Source organism: Mytilus californianus, unplaced genomic scaffold (assembly GCF_021869535.1).
Source record: "Mytilus californianus isolate M0D057914Y unplaced genomic scaffold, xbMytCali1.0.p SCAF_5, whole genome shotgun sequence".
Lineage (NCBI taxonomy): Eukaryota > Metazoa > Mollusca > Bivalvia > Mytilida > Mytilidae > Mytilus > Mytilus californianus.
Window position 1 is genome coordinate 8018775 of NW_026262701.1, and position 17588 is coordinate 8036362.

Sequence of the window (17588 nt, forward strand, 5' to 3'; positions counted from 1 at the left end):
AAATAGAAACTATGAAGTGTAACAATAGAACTGGGGTGTAACTACCAATGAATTACTTAGACCTCTCGACCACAGAAGCCCTACAAATTTTGAGAACCCCCCAACTAAACTCTCATGAATACAGTTACTCGAGATGGTTTGTAAGACAAGTTTGCTTTCGCTGTCATGGGTTATAATAGATTCCATAATACAGAACAATTAATTGTAACAACAGTTTTGTTGTTGTTCCTTTCAGACATTTGTAGCCCGGGTTCGGATAAGTTAATAGGGGGTATCAAATGTGAATGTAATAATGCAATTTTTAGCAAGTGCAATAGCTAGTTTACAATTGTTCTTGTGACTACATGTAGAACTGATGTGATAACTTGAATTTATTAGAGGAAAATTTATCATAAATGCATATAATATCCATTGAAATTTATCATGAATTCGTTCTTAATGTATTCTAAAATATATTCTAAAATTAATTACAAACATTGAGAATTCAATTGATAATAGAATTTTATTAGAGTGGTACGATTTTTCCTTTCCTTTTGTTAATTTTCCTTTACAGTGTTTCTCAAGCTCACGAGTATCTCAAATCATGTTGCCTTTTGATCTTAAATTTAAAAACTCAAAAACCCTTATACATGACACAAAACTACCTAGTACTCAAAATAGATAGGATAAAGGTTTGGCATAAATATGTTGCAGTTTATGAGTTGTTGCGGGATCCATATACAAGAGTTACATACGAATGAACAGATGTACGACCTTCCTAGCAAACAAACACAAGAAGACATCTTGCCGGAAAACTACATATATTCCACAAGGATACAAATGTATATAAAATTTGGCTGATCTCTTACAGTAGTATAATAGTTTAATTTTCCGACATTAACACCCCCACACCCCTCAATTCATAGAACTCAACCCATCTGTCTTACAAATATAAGAAATCCATTCTTATATAAGGAACAAGTAACAAGATTTCTTTGTTATGGCATTTTAAAGGGTATGGCATGTATTTAAGTAAATAAAAACGAGGGTTTCTTTATGTTGGCAAGGCTCACTTAAAATCGTTGATGATTGTTGAACTATAAGATTTAACAAGTTACTACTAGTACACAATGAGTGGCAAAAACTAGAAAAATATAACAACACCTAAAAGTTGGCAAATGAATGAAAATGTTTGCGAAATGACACATTGTTTGTGAAAGAACGCATTGTTTAATAAATAATGAAAAAGTTAGCGAAATGATGTTAAATCTTTGTGAAATTATGAAAATTTGGCGAAAAAAAAAACGCAAAATATTTGCGAAAAAAAAACCACGGAAAGGTTTGCAAAATAACACAAAAGTTTGTGAATTAATGCAAATGTTTGCGAAATAACGCAAAAAAATCAAAAAAAGTCTGATTGTGTGGCGGTAACATTCGACGGTAGAATATACCTTTGTGCCTCATTCTAATATGACGTCCTGATTTCGCTTTGTAAACAAATCCGTGTTCTAATTAGCACAAAATATATTTGACACATGCGCACAAACTTGCTGTTTACATTCTTGTTATTTTCATTTGTAGCCAAATAAAAATATACATTTTAGCTGCTTACATAAAAATTATTATATTTTGTTATTCAAACAACATATGTTTACCCTGCAATAAGTTTTTAAACTTATTAAATATGAAAATATAATGTAAATACTTCATGGGGAGGAGACGGGAACAGCCAAACATTTGTAAGGTATTTTTGTACGCTTCAACCTATAAAAATACCTTTTTTTGTCCTATTAGAATCGAAATAATTCCTTCATGTCATGCTCTATATGCTCATTTTAACATGGGTAGGCATTATATTTGACCATATTTTACACCTCGCTATATGTAAAATATCGACAAATATAACGCCTACCCATGTTTAAATGAGCATAGAGCATGACATGAAGGAATAATGCTCAGTGTAAAATATCGACAAATATAACGCCTACCCATGTTAAAATGAGCATAGAGCATGACATGAAGGAATAACGCTCAGTGTAAAATATCGACAAATATAAAGCCTACCCATGTTAAAATGAGAATAGAGCATGATATGAAGGACTTATTTCTTAAATTGTGTGTAGCCAGCCGGTGAAAGAAGCTTGGCCCGCGTGTACATCCATGAGAACAGCCTGCGATACTATGCATGAGATAGACAGCGTTCTATAAAAAGCTGCTGGAAACTAGTTATACTAAGAATTATTTGCAAATAGGTAATCATTACGGCTTTAGGACTGTATAGTTTATAATAGTCAACAATACAAAACCTATACAGGCTGTCAACACTTTTCTACATTTTAAATCCATGTTATGTATTATTGTTTGGGAAAATGAGGAAGATAAACATTGAAATAATATTCTCATAGGAAAATAACAGCAATTATAAATCAAACGGGCTGGTCATAAAACCATTTTCAAACCATTCTCAAAGATGATCTTGAAATTCTTCAGTTGGGAATGAAATGGTGTGATTTTTTTATTTTCTTCCAATCTGTCAGAAACTTACGTCCTGTTTTCCTAAACTTTAAATTACAAGTGAATGTATGCTTATGTGTATGTTTATCTAGACAACGCTGTCAGATCTGCAAGTAAGTCAACATTGTCGATGTGTCACACTTGTTATAGGATTTATTGCCATTAAATGACCTTTTTTATTTCAAAATCTTCAGTAGAAAGGTAAAAACTGTAAACCGTGAAAATTATCATATTTGCAAGACCTATACAAAAATGACACAGTAGGTATAGTGTCCGGCTGAGATGGTTTTATTTTCGAGTGTGACCACGATTTTTCGAGTGAATATGATCAAAAGTGTAAACAAACAGACTTCTTTTTTTATAAGATATGAAATAGATGCTTAAACTTAATATACAAGATCATAAAAGGTAAGTAAGTATTGGTGATAAAAAGAAATCATCACCCCAACATTATTTTGTGTTCTAAAAGTTTAATTTAGCTTTACAATGCTTTTATTCCAAAATATAGAATAAAGCTAATATTTTTATACAAGTACCAATGCGAGTGTCAAAGGAAATGTACATTTCGAATCTATATATCCTTAGATAGACACTTTACAAAAATCCTTGTTATTGCATTGAGAAGGACATTTTTAGAATAAATTCATTTTTATATGTCCGTGTTTTTCCGAGAGCTGTCCGGATTTTTTGAGTGCGGTCAAGGATTTGATCGAGTGATTAAATAAAATTGCAATGGTTTAAAATGTTATATGTCAGTGCGATTACGTTTAAAAAACAATGAAAAGGTTCAAAAAAAGTACCTTTCAAAGCACAAAACCAATGCATTTAACCTGTTTCACAACACCGTAGTACGTAACACGTACATTCGTAAAAAGCACCGTATACATTTGTATATATTATTGTTTGCCACATCTTATAAATTGCATGGACACCGGCATTGGTATATTTGGATAGATCAAACATGTCCAAGCTCATGTAAATATGGTGGAACTATCCAACAAGTCAACGCCCTGGTACACAATCATGTTTTATCGATTTAAACATAGTACGTTTATCGATGTCGATTCAACCATGGAAGTCAATATAATACTTCCATGATTCAACCAAACTAGTACACACCCGCGAAATCGCGGGCATTTAGAGCGTGGTTGAAAGTATGTAAACTGTTGTAGGATGAATTTTTGTAAAAGATTTTATAACTGGAGAATTTCAGGAAAGGTATCAAAAGTTATAGGTACTTGTTGACAGGACAATTTTTTTTAGTCCTCCCCTTTTTTTCCAAAGTCCGTTATTTTTTGTTTTCTGTTTTTCTGTATACTATGAACATACATATACTATAAATAAAGTGTATTTGCTATTAACTATCAATTCCAAGTTTACTATCCACGGAGGTCACTGATATATTATAATAAATAATTGTCCTGTCCCCAAGTACTTATGAAAATTATGTGTATTTAAAAACAGTCCTAAACGGAAGTCTTGTCTATGACTTAAAAGTCTGTCCGATGACGGAAAAATATCCGGACGCCTTTATTTTCGTTTTCCTTCCAAAATAACCCAAACTGAATAATCATAAGCGAGGATGACAAATGCGACTATGCATGGTACTTACACATGTTATACGCCAATTGGCAGTAGTGTGGTTGACTATGTGATGGTGTCGGAGGGTATCCTGGATCAAATTTTATATTTTTATGTTCACAACTTCATACCTACTACTATTTCAGATTGTCATTGTATACAGGAATGGGAAATGTCAAGTAAAGGAGAAGGTCCGGTAAGGGCTGATTTCGGCCTTAAATTCGAAGTACATCTGATGACAGATTTTTGACATTTTATAAACACTTAAGTGTCTACTTCAGTCGATTAAATTAGTTATTGTAAAAGATTTGGACTGATTTGGTCATTAAAAACGCTCAAATTCAAGCTTGAATATGAAAAATCTATCAAATATGCCATAAAACGTCACTTTTCAGATGTTTTTTGTCTAATATGGAAGTGGTCGCATTCGTGTTCACTCTCAACATTTATAGATGTTATATATTACCATTAAATACAACATATTTTTTAAATATTAAGACTGAACACAAGTGCGGCCACTTCCATTTTAGACAAAAACCGTCTTAAAATTACCACAAATTTTTAAATTGTGAAGATATCAGTATTTTTGCATGAAATAATGATGCTATAGTACCTGATGTATGTCCATTGTATTATCAAAAACAGCCCATATTTATGTAACAAAAGTATTCTACTTTCCAATAAAAAGCTAAAAATTTACAATTCAACAACTTTGTGAAAACGCTATATTTTGGGGCCAAAAAGAGGTCTTACCGGACCTACTCCTTTACTGTTGATGATAATGATTGTAATATTAATACGTTTGATAAATCACCAAACTTCATGTGGTCAACAAAAACTTCAGACAGCTTTATTATTACCAGATATACAAACACAAATTGATACATTTAATAAAAATATAATCAAAGAGTCTCAATCCTCCGTCGATGAGGCTGCAGCAGAATTATCACATATTTTCTTATCTGCTGCTACTAATTCTCTAAAAAGAAATAAACAAAGGAATAAGAAAATAAAGACAAAAAAATGGTTTGATGGAGATTTGTACAATCTCCGACACAAATTAATAAGTTACGGTAAAGTATATTCAAAATTTCTTTATGACCCAATAGTGAGAGGTCACTATTATAAGCTCAACAAGCAATACTCTAAACTTAGAAAATTTAAGTATAAAGAATATAAAAAACCACTTGTTGAACAGTTACAGAATCTACATGACGATAATCCTAATTCTTATTGGAAGTTAATTAATGATTTAAAAAATAATGATAATGAGGATTAAAGTTCTGCTGTTGCAACATCTGCTTGGGTTTCATATTTCAATGGATTATAACAAATACATGATTCATTCAAAAAAAGAGTGGCTAAGTTGGAAAAAAAGCTAGATAATCTTGAAAACATGTTTGTTTTAATAATCTTAATAAACGTATAACAGAGAAAGAAATTTCTTTTGCCATTCTAAACTACATTGTAACATATCACCAGGCTTGGATAACATTTCAAATAATATGATTAAACACAGTCAAACTGTTTTACTGTCATCTCTTTCGAAAATATTTAACTCTTGTCTGTCTCATGGTTTATACCCAAGAAATTGGACCGAAGGTTACATCACAGTATTAACCTATAGCTGTACAATATAACCTATGGGAATGCAACAAGAGTATAAATCCCAATAACCGAAAATTATACCATAGCTATCTATGGTATAATTTTCGCAATTATACCATGGTTTTGTTGGATGTGGTCTTCGAAAAGAAAAAGAAAGATAGTGAGACCTGGCGTTGGCCTCTTAAATTTTTTGACACAAGAACAACAGAGTCAGTGCAGGGCCACTAAGCTAAACTGCCCGCTTTGCACCAGCCGATTTAAATGAATGCCTAGGGTGGGAATCGAACCCACGTACACTAACTCCATTGTCCTATATTTTAAAATAAACAAAAATTCCCTCTCAAAACAACCAAACGAATAGTTTAAAATATATATATATATAATATATATTACTTGAAAATATCAGCTGATTTTCAGTTATTGAAATATATATTTAGATTGTATCCTCATAGGCTCCACTGTATAGCTACGTGTCTACATTTAAATTTGCCGAGGCTTTTTTTAAGAGGGATGGAAAAGGGGCATGCTCCTTTTAAGGCGCTTCATATATATGATACATACATTAGACTTTTTATAACAATAATGTTGGACCGTTAAAATTAGATATAAAGCAACTGGTTACTCAAAATGAAGCTCAACTTTTTGTATAAATGACCTATAATCAACATGTGATTATAATCATGTTCATTTTGAAATCCCTTTTAATTAATGTACGACTTTAAAAGCTCTGGTGAAATTTATTTCCTCGTTATTAAAAATTAAGGTTTATGACCCCTTCTGTAGCCATGTGAATTACGAAATTTTAAACTGCAATAGTCTCAAAACAGCAAAGATAATGAATAATGGAGATGGGTCATATTGTACATATACTAAGGGGTAACTTCGTGCAAAGCATTATTATTTATTGTTTCATTGCATTTAATAGAAAACGAGGATTTTGTGGAAAATAAACCAAAATTTTTGTGGAAAATCCACAGACTTTAATACAGATTTTTGATAAAAATTTTAAACATAGATTACTCACTTGTTTTTCTATGATGTGCTAGTGTTGATTGTTTACAAAAAGTCCTAAAGTAAAACAATCTTTAAATTTAAAAAAAAAACTTGTGCCGAGTCAATAAAGTCGAGCGCACCTTAGAAGGTGTACTTGAATTGGTTCATATTTATATTTGTTTTAACCAATATCTAAATTTATAAACTTGTTTTAAGTAAATCATTGCTAGCACTGCATGCAATAATCCTCTTTTATCAAGCACCGAATTGCCAAATATAAGAGTACAAGTGGAAAGACTGGATTTTCTATAAAATTTCCGTATGTTTAGCATTGAATCAACACAAGGGTACATAATCCTTAATAATAAAAACAATTTAACATTTCGATCGTAGAGATAAAATAAATAAAAACGAACCCTAAATCTGGGATTCCAGAGAGCTTCCAAACATCAGAAAATCTGTGCCTTATCTTGCGTTCATATCCAGAAAATCGAATTCCTTCACCATGTTTTCGTCTAGATCTGTAACGTTATCCGCCACCAAAGTAATTGTGCATCCTTCGGTGTCGAAAATTCAGGTCTAACTGATATTCCCGCGGTTTCAGAATCCCGTGCTTATTTAAGAAAGTAGGCGGAGCTTTGTGTGTAAGGCCCGAAAAGGGTTATTTAGCTGATTCTTAACAAAATTATTTTTAAATTAAACATACAAAAATATATGAAGTATCAAATTTTAAACATTAAAAGATGCTATAGGTTAAAACAGATATTTCATTATTTTTGGATAGTTTTGCAATGTTTCGTAAATTATACCATAGTTTTTGTTGAAACCCCCCGGCAACCTCACTCGACCTTCGGTCTCGTGAGGTTAAGGCCGGGGCTTTCAACAAAAAGCTATGGTATAATTTACGAAACACCACAAAACTATCCAAAAGATATGAAATATCTATAACTTACACGTCAGGTGACGTCACTGACCCAAATAATTATAGAGGACTAACCATCACTAAAGCTTTTCAACAGTATACTTAATATAAGGTTGGATGGTTTTTTAGAAGAAAATAATGTAATTAATGATTGTCAAATAGGTTTCACAAGAAAGGCAAGAACATCTGACCATATGTTTGTTTTAAAATGTATTTTTGATGAATACCATAATACTAAGGATGGGAGAGTGTTTTCTTGCTTTGTTGATTTTCATAAAGCTTTTGATAAAGTAATACATACAGGAATCAGAATTAAGCTGTAAGAGATTGGGGTTAGTTCAAGGTTTTATAGCGTTATTAAGATTATATGTATCTTGAATTTAGATCTTGTATAAAAATACATGATAGAATAACTGAATTCTTTCAAACCACGCTTGGTGTTAAACAAGGAGATAACTTGAGTCCTAATTTGTTTAAAATTTTATAAATAGCCTTCCAGATTATTTTACACAACCCAGAGATCCAATTATGCTGGATGGCAAACTCATTCATTGTCTTATGTATGCTGATGACATTGTAATTTTATCTAACTCAGCAGAAGGACTACAAGAGAAATTAAATAAACTTCATGATTTTTGCAATGATTGGTGCTTAAATATAAATACTAAGAAAACTAAGGTGTTGATATTCAACAAGGCGGGCAGACATATCTCTCAGAAATTTATTTTTTAACAAAGATGAGCTGGAGTGTGTATCTAATTATAAATATTTGGGTATCCAATTTAAAGCGTCATGTTCTTTTTCATATGTTCAGAATGATTTATACCAAAGAGCCTTAAAAGCGTACTTCAAACGATGTAATGATTTTTTAGTGCATAATCCTACTGTTAAAAATGCAATTCATGTTTTTGACCATACAATAATTAAAGCCTATACTTTTATATGGGTGTGAAATTTGGGGATATTTTAATCCCTTTACTGCACGTTTAAAAAAAGAAAACATATCGGTGGATACAATTTACTCTAGGATACTTTGTGAAAAACTTCATATTAAATTCTGCAAATATATTTTAGGTGTTAACAGAAAAAGTACAAACTTTGCAGTTTTGTCTGAATTATGACGTTTTCCACTGCATTATGATATAGTCAAACATGTTTTAGGATGTTGGCATCGTTTAGAAAATATTGGCTCATCATTTCCCTTGTTAAAAGCTGCATATGATTGCTCTAAAAAGCTATTTGAAAAAAAAAGCCCTCTTGGTATGGATCAATTAATATTTGAAGGGAAAAAATGTCAGGCATAGAAAACCACATACCAGAAAAATATTCAACATTTAAATAACACTGTGGTCAGATTGTTAAGGGATACTATACTGCATTGTGGAAAAAACAGCTAGATATACATAAAGATGGTAAACTACAAACTTATGTAACATTCAAGTGCAACTTTGGTTTTGAAAATTATTTGTCAATAATGCGACTTTTTGAGCAAAGGAAATGTATTACTAGATTAAGAATATCTGCTCACAAATTGCAAATTGAATTTGGCAGATACCAGGGTTATAAGTTGAAGTAAAAGCTAATAAATATCCACAGTTTTCGTTTTGGTACGATTGAAAACTTGCAATTTATCCATTACATTTCAATAGGAAATGTGTTTTATGTGACAGTGACACACAAGTAGAACGAGATATGAATTGATATGAAGATTTTAGCAAATTTAACCGGAAAAATGTCCAAATCCAAGATTATTACAGCTTTTCAAAAAGACAAATCCCTTGCACGGATTCGAATTAACAAAAAAGGGTGGAATCACAACAATACGAACTATTTCAGTTTAACATAAGACCAATGATAAGCAATTGCCTAAGCTTGCCTGGACCCAAAGACCCAGGTGGTAAAGTTACGGATCGTCTACAAGTGAGGTCCAAAGTTGGGGTATGGTGACACTACCCCCTCCCTACTTTAATTCATAAAAAAGTCCCTACGGCAAAGCTTTTGTCCACACTAGGTACAAATGATAGGCAATTGCCTAAGCTTGGGTGGACCCAAAGACCCAGGTGGGTAAAGTTACGGATCGTCTACAAGTGAGGTCCAAAGTTGGGGTATGGTGACACTACCCCCTCCCTCAGAGTTACAGGTAGCATTTAAATCTTGGGTCTTTTCAAAGTGTAAATATAAACCGTCGGTTCAAGACTAACTCCTATGATGTTTTCTATAGTTGAACAACGGGATTTCAAAGAAATATCGATAAAAAATGGCATCTCGGCAGCTTGAGGTGGAATCTGACAACTCGGACCCAAAGGCAAATCGGACTAAGACAACTCGGGCCAATTTTAAGACAACTCGGACCACTTTTATAGACAGCTCGGACCAGTTTGAAAGACAACTCGGACCAGTTTGAAATACTTGTCAGATCAGCGGCTCTGATTTTTGTTTTGTTTTTATAAATAAGTAGATGTGGTATGAGTGCCAATGAGATAACTATCCATCCAAGTCACAATGTGTAAAAAGTACGGCCTTCAACACGGAGCCTTGGCTCACACCGAACAGCAAGCTATAAAGGACCCCAAAATGACTAGTGTAAAACAATTCAAACAGGACAATCCAATGGTCTAATTTATATAAAAAACGAGAAACGAGAAATATTTATGAACCACACCAACAAACGACAACCACTGAACAACAGGCTCCTGACTTAGGACAGGTGCATAAAAATGCAGCGGGTTTAAACGTTTTAACAGGCGCCAACCTTCACCATAACCTGAAACAGTGGTGTAACATTACAACATAAAAAGACACGCATTCTAATATGACGTGCTTCTTTCGCTTTGTAAACAACACCGTGATAAAATTCTCAATATATCTATACTTAGCGCAGACTCAAAGATATACATAATAATGGATGTTACAATATACCTCCCTCGTAAATCCACATGTATTGGAACCTATTTGCAAACGCTATGCCGATTTTATTGTTTTAAAAATTGCAATTGAAAAAAGACTATATAGAACATTTATTCTTATTCGGATGCATTACAAAAAGAATTAATGCACTAGAGCTCGGAGAAATCTACAAAATCAAAATAAAATAAAATTCCGCGAAAGTCCATTAATGCTTTTGGCGCATTTAAGTCATTTCAAAACATGATGCCATACAAATGAAAGGCCCCGGATCGATCCCCGGCATCGCCACTCCTAATTTTTTTTTAAATATCCGCTTTTTCGGTTAAGTATTTAAAATTTTAACACTCATTCGATAAGTGGCGTGCTCCGATAAAACGGAGGAATATACCAGAACAGAATGAAAACGCTAAAGCTGAAGGTTTTTCCGTAACGTGTACCATCGAAATTCGTATAATATTACATTAAAATGGATTTTTGAGGTAGGTGTTGTTTTATTTTCTATTTTATTGCATTATTCGCATATTTACTGATTTCAGCAAGTCAACATGGCGGCTCCTTAGTTACGAAATGTCAACTTTGGATTTGACGGAAGCTAACTAGAAAAACATGTAAATTAAAAATGGCAAATGTTGGGTTTGAGAATATAAAAATTAGGCACATTTTTTCTAGCGGTTGATTACGAAATAATTCATGCAAGCTACAGATTTATTAGAATGTTTAAGCATTATCTAACAGGGAGTAAAAAAGAACAGCCACACACACGGCATACCCACCCTCGCTTCAGTTTTTTAATGACCGTATTTGTCCTATTAGAATCGAACTAATTCATGGAAGCCATAGATTTGTTGTAAATTTACACATGGCCTGGGCCGTGATATTTGTTAATTTTATCCCTCGCTAACGCTCAGGATAAAATTCGAATATCACGGCCCAGGCCATGTGTAAATTTCCAACAAATCTATGGCTTTCATGAATTATTGCATATTCAATTTGTGCAATAAATATACAATTATAGATTTGTTTTGTTTCATTCCTTCGCCAGAATAATATAAACAACAAACAATTGAAATTTGGCTTATTATTTGTCATGGCATTTATTCAACAATATTCAACAATATCAACCAACAAAAACCAACATCAACAAACTGGCCAACAAGTTAAAACTTGATGACAATTGGTCACTGAAGGTAAAACCAACAGTAAATGCATAATAATTTCTAGCTGCTGGGCAGATCCATAACAGCTCACTGAACAATATTTGAATAAATCACTGCCAGTTGAATTAATGTGATGATGACATCCAACGCACTTTCCATATAGAACGTAATGCCATGACGATAGACATTTTTTTTTTTATTATTACTGCAAATTTCTTGAATATTCAGGTTTCATTGAATCTGCCGATGAATGTTGAAACGTCCGACATTTTTGATGATATATGACAATCTAATTGAAATATTCAATACATGTGGATCTGTTTAACATGTAATCTGAAAAATAAACTTAAAACAGCAGCAATTTTGTTTATTAAAGGGAGGGAGGGTGGGTTGTGCAATTCTGTTGAGAAATAATCATTGAATGAAAATTGAGCGGGAACACGTGTTTATATATGACAAAGTCCACGAGGCGCTTCAAAGCATATTCTTTCGTATGTTTAAATATATGGTTGTAAAGATTTACATGGCAAACCGTAAACAATGGACTGACTGTACAATCGAAACTCAATAAACAAATACATGTATTTTGAATGCAATAAATCAATTTAATTATTAGATCATTAAATTTTATTATTGCATATTCAATTTGTGCAATAAATATACAATTATAGATTTGTTTTGTTTCATTCCTTCGCCAGAATAATATAAACAACAAACAATTGAAATTTGGCTTATTATTTGTCATGGCATTTATTCAACAATATTCAACAATATCAACCAACAAAAACCAACATCAACAAACTGGCCAACAAGTTAAAACTTGATGACAATTGGTCACTGAAGGTAAAACCAACAGTAAATGCATAATAATTTTTAGCTGCTGGGCAGATCCATAACAGCTCAATGAACAATATTTGAATAAATCACTGCCAAAATTGGCATTTTATTGAACTCTCAATCAAATGCTAATCCGCCATGACAATTGAATAAGCAGCATAAATTAAACGAAAATATATCAACTAGTTGTTATTCATTTCAACATACAACAAATATAAACAAACATCATTCATGCATCGGATAAACAGAATTCAGGTATATTATCAAATTGTTCTAAAGCAGTTTGAAAAGAATTCAAAACTATATCATTGCCAATAAACGATAAATGTACTCCATCATGACTAACCAAAGATAAAAGTTTGACTTCAAAATCAGAATGAATTATAGTGTAATCCCCAGTTTTAATTAAATGTGATTTAACTCCCCTATTTGTACGTTTCCTGGTTGCATCCATTGCTTTTAAATCTTTTGAACATCTTCATTTCAACCTTGGTAATATGCTTGAAAAATTAATTTAACTTCCATTCACCATACGTCCAACTATATCTAGCATAAATTAAATATAAAATAAAAGTTGTTGCACAGTTTACAAGTCTAATATCATTGCCACAACAGTGAAGCAAAACAGCATCTGGTAAACCCCCACCATGTATCACATTCTCTTCTATTGGTACAAAATTATATAGTGACATACCGTACATTCCTGCCCACATCAACTTGTATGTAACTGTACGTTATCTGTTAATGTTTTGACAACACAATGTTCATCATCATTATCATTTGAAGACAACATTAAACTTGTCGAACAACCAATTTGATCCTTCTTAGAAGACATAATTGTAACAAAAACTTTAGAATTAATATCATCAAATTTAATATCTGAATTTTTTTAAACATGATTATCAGTTTTGTGATTTCTCTAATTCTCATAAATCCAAAAAAGGCTCAAGCAAATTCTCCCCTAACCATTTACAAACATTGAAGAATTAATTCAAGTTGTTTTATTACATCAACAGTAATAGATTTTCTTTTACTTTTTTACCTTTTAACATTATTTTCAAAATAAATGATTTGCTATAATCATTTCAATTATTCATTTTCAACTTATGATTAATTCCTGATAGATATGTTTTTGAAGGTTATAGGAATAACTATTTTTGAAAGCTATGTAAATTAATTGTATGATTAACAGGAGGTGGCCAACTTTCCTGTATTCGAAAACAGGTCAGAAATTTATGAATGAATAGATGCATTTTCATACACATCCATTGTATTTGAAGAAACAGATTGCCTTAAAAGTTTATTCACTTCATCTTTAAAAGGTTCCAGAACTCCACTGGAATTGGATGTGGAAAAATGCTGTCAAGTGGTGCAGACATTGAAATTTCTGAAAATTTGCACGAGATAATGCATCAGCAATTGCATTGTCCTTTGACAAAATGTGAACAGCTTTAAACTGAAAATTACCAATTAGTGAACAGTGAATAATTAAATTAAAAACGGACGAAACTAGTTAATATTTTCTTGACATTTTGTTTAAAACATTCATTACTGCCAGGTTATCAATGGGAAAAGTATGTTTCTTGTATAATTTATCAAACCAGTATTATTGGAATGATTTCAAAATATGTTATATCTTCAATTATTTCTGAACTATTACATTCTTTATGCCACTCAATTGACCATTAATATAAATTGCACACCCTTTACATTATTCACCAGCAGTATCTGTATATAGTTCAAAATAAAAATTTGATATCCATCCTATATCATTTAAATACGAAATCCTATTATACTGTTCCAAAAATAATTTCCATATCAATAGATAAAAGTGAAACGGTTTTGACACTTTGTCCATGGTCGAATACAACTAAACGCTCTTCCAGCAGGTATAGCCTTCGTGCAGAAAACTAATGAACCACATATTGACTGCAATTCTTTTAACGTTACTTTTTTCATGGCTTATAAATTATTAATTCTGTTTAAAAGTTCTTCAATCTTTTCGTGTGGAATTTAAACAAGCATATTAACAGTATCAATTGTAAGACCCAGATATTCAATCAGTGTAGATGGACCTTCATTTTTTTTTTTTTTTTTTTTTTTTTTTTTTTGCAAGTGAGACTACAATATCTTTGCAAATGTCATCATTCTGAAACATCAGTTGTTCACATTCATCAGAATCTGATTAGCCAACAATATTAAAATTCTTCCAAATAGTGGTCTATATTATTTAAACCAGACTTATTTTTAAAACCAATTCAAAAAGGCTAAAAACTTCTCAAACTTAGCATATGAAATTGAGCAGCCCAATGTCATTGCCTCGTCTATGTAGTATTCATTTACAATTTTAAAACCAAGTTAGTCAAAATCTCATGTATAAACCGGAAGTAATCAACAGCATTATCAAATGAAGAATATTTAACAGAGGTAAACCTTTCATCGATGAAGTCGTTAACGCTGCTCAATGGCTGATATGATAAATGGGTAATCAGACGAAAAACCTGTTTTTTTTAATTTTTTATTTTTTTTTTTAACTAATCCAATAGAAGAATATCTAAGATTAGATATTGGTCTCTTACAAAGAGCACCTGCTATTCTTCATAACGATATTTCAGATTCAATCTTACATCTAGCTCCAATAGGATTTGTCAAAACAGATTTTAATTTTTTGATTCAAGTGGAAATCTTGGTCAATTATGATTCAATCTAAATCCAGTAGTAAAAGCAGTAAAATTTAAAACCAATAAACAAAATTTGTTTGTCCTGTTCATTAGGATAATCTTAATTGTTCAATACTAATAGGTGAATGTCCCTTCTTCCAAATATCATATTTATCCTTTGACAATTCTGAAAGAAAAGTTAACTATATGTCATTTGATTAAATCTAGGGACGAAATACCTTGTGTTTATTGGTAACCTATATCTAATTGTTGAACAAATGAAGGCCTGTTTTGTCGAAACTGGTTAGACATATGAGATCTATTTTGGATAAACACTGGTGGCATCAATGATCCCTTATGATAACCTTGGTTACTTTGTAAGCTATCAAATCTAACACATAAGACTGGATGTTGTAATGAGCATTTCATACAGTTGTGTCTGTAAAACACTGAGATTTCTGACAATAACCTTTAAAGTTATAATCATAACAATGTCTTTGTAAGTTAGCCTGGCAGACTACAGGATTAGGTGTGCCTTGCGATCCCTTTACAATGAATTTCAACCAAAGAAAGTCATCAATCTCAGACAAAGATTTAGAGTGTTTTAGTGATACACTTAATCTAAATTTTCTATCATACGGGTAAACTCTGTCAAAATGTGCATCTGATATAAAAACTCTTATGATTAACATGTATGTAAACAAGTCTTGTGCTAAGCTAGCATGTTTTTGAAGAAGTATTTTAGAAAAAAAAAAAAAAAAAAAAAAAAAAAAAATTGCAAATGCTTCAGTCCATAATTCAATGTTATTTATTGTATTGTCCTTTGAAGGGTAATGAGAAATGACAAGCATTCCATTTTTAACCATTACACTTTGTTTCTGGTCCAAACTACTATAATATTGACTATTTTGTTGAAGAAGAGTACCAAAATCAACATTTTTACAATTCCGAATTTTCTCTATTATTTGCTGAGAAATAATTATGTCAATTTCATTAGAACATGGTATAAACAAAGGACAGTAGTATTTAAAGTATTACCCGGTTGAGCGTGAACTGCCGTAGTTTTCAGTTGTTTCTGAGGTGGATGTTGATTATTGGGCTCCACAGGTTGATCTGGTTGTTGAAGCTCGGGCGCTGCACGCCTTCTTTTTCTGTGTCTTCCTCTGTTTACCACTCGGACAACTTCCTCAGGAGCGGGTACCTGTTCTGGTGCTGGTACTTCACGAGGAACAGGTCGTTGAACTCCAACGTTGTTTACCTTTGGTCTTAATCTCCGGCTTACTTCATTTCTTCTATTCTTTTATAAAATGAAGTCATTATAAGTATATTGTTTTTATAAATATATAAAGATGTTTTAATTTATGAAACATTACATTGATGCCTCGGCTGCATATAGATAAAATGCTCCGTACCTAAAATATATACTATTATAAATGTGTATATAATGTACGCCTCTTAAGACATCTATAAGTGTATAATAACCAGCAGTAATTTGAACGGCAGTTGTAAATGCCATTACATTTGTAATAATCGTGTGTTCCATAACATCATAACAGGTATAATATCATTATCAATTTATTGAATCAAATTTAAAGAAAGCTTTATATGCACAATAACATGCAGCAAACTCAACAGCAGTTGTATTTATAATTAAATAAATGCCGTCACATTTGTAATAATCGGGCCTTCTGTAACTTGAATAACCGGTATTTCAGTGTCAATTTAGTACCTGAATTATATGCAGGTAAAGATTAAAATAATGTAACTATGCGTATATTTGTCAGCAAGCCTACACAAGGATTTCATAGCTAATTATACATGAGAATATTTATCGCTACTATGGTAAAATAGAAACAAAAACTTACCGATAAAAATACCTTGTTAAAGAACTGTGAATTAAATGCAACAACCATAAGTAAATGAAATTGAATGGTCATAAATAAGCACATATATATATATAAATCTAATTAAAGTGACATTAAACAATTCATTAATTTAATAATGAACGTGAAGAGAAACATATAATTTCACGAACACGTGTTAAACTTAAAGTTACCCGTTTTACTTTATCGTCACAGAATGTCAACTCACAGGTAAAAAAGGTTTGCTCTTTAAATATAAACCAAATTATTATAGTGAATTAAAATGAATAAAAGGAAACATATCTAAAGTATAACGGATAAACTTAACCAACTTATCTTATTTACGCTCTGGTCCTATCCTTGTGCAATTCTGTTGAGAAATAATCATTGAATGAAAATTGAGCGGGAACACGTGTTTATATATGACAAAGTCCACGAGGCGCTTCAAAGCATATTCTTTCGTATGTTTAAATATATGGTTGTAAAGATTTACATGGCAAACCGTAAACAATGGACTGACTGTACAATCGAAACTCAATAAACAAATACATGTATTTTGAATGCAATA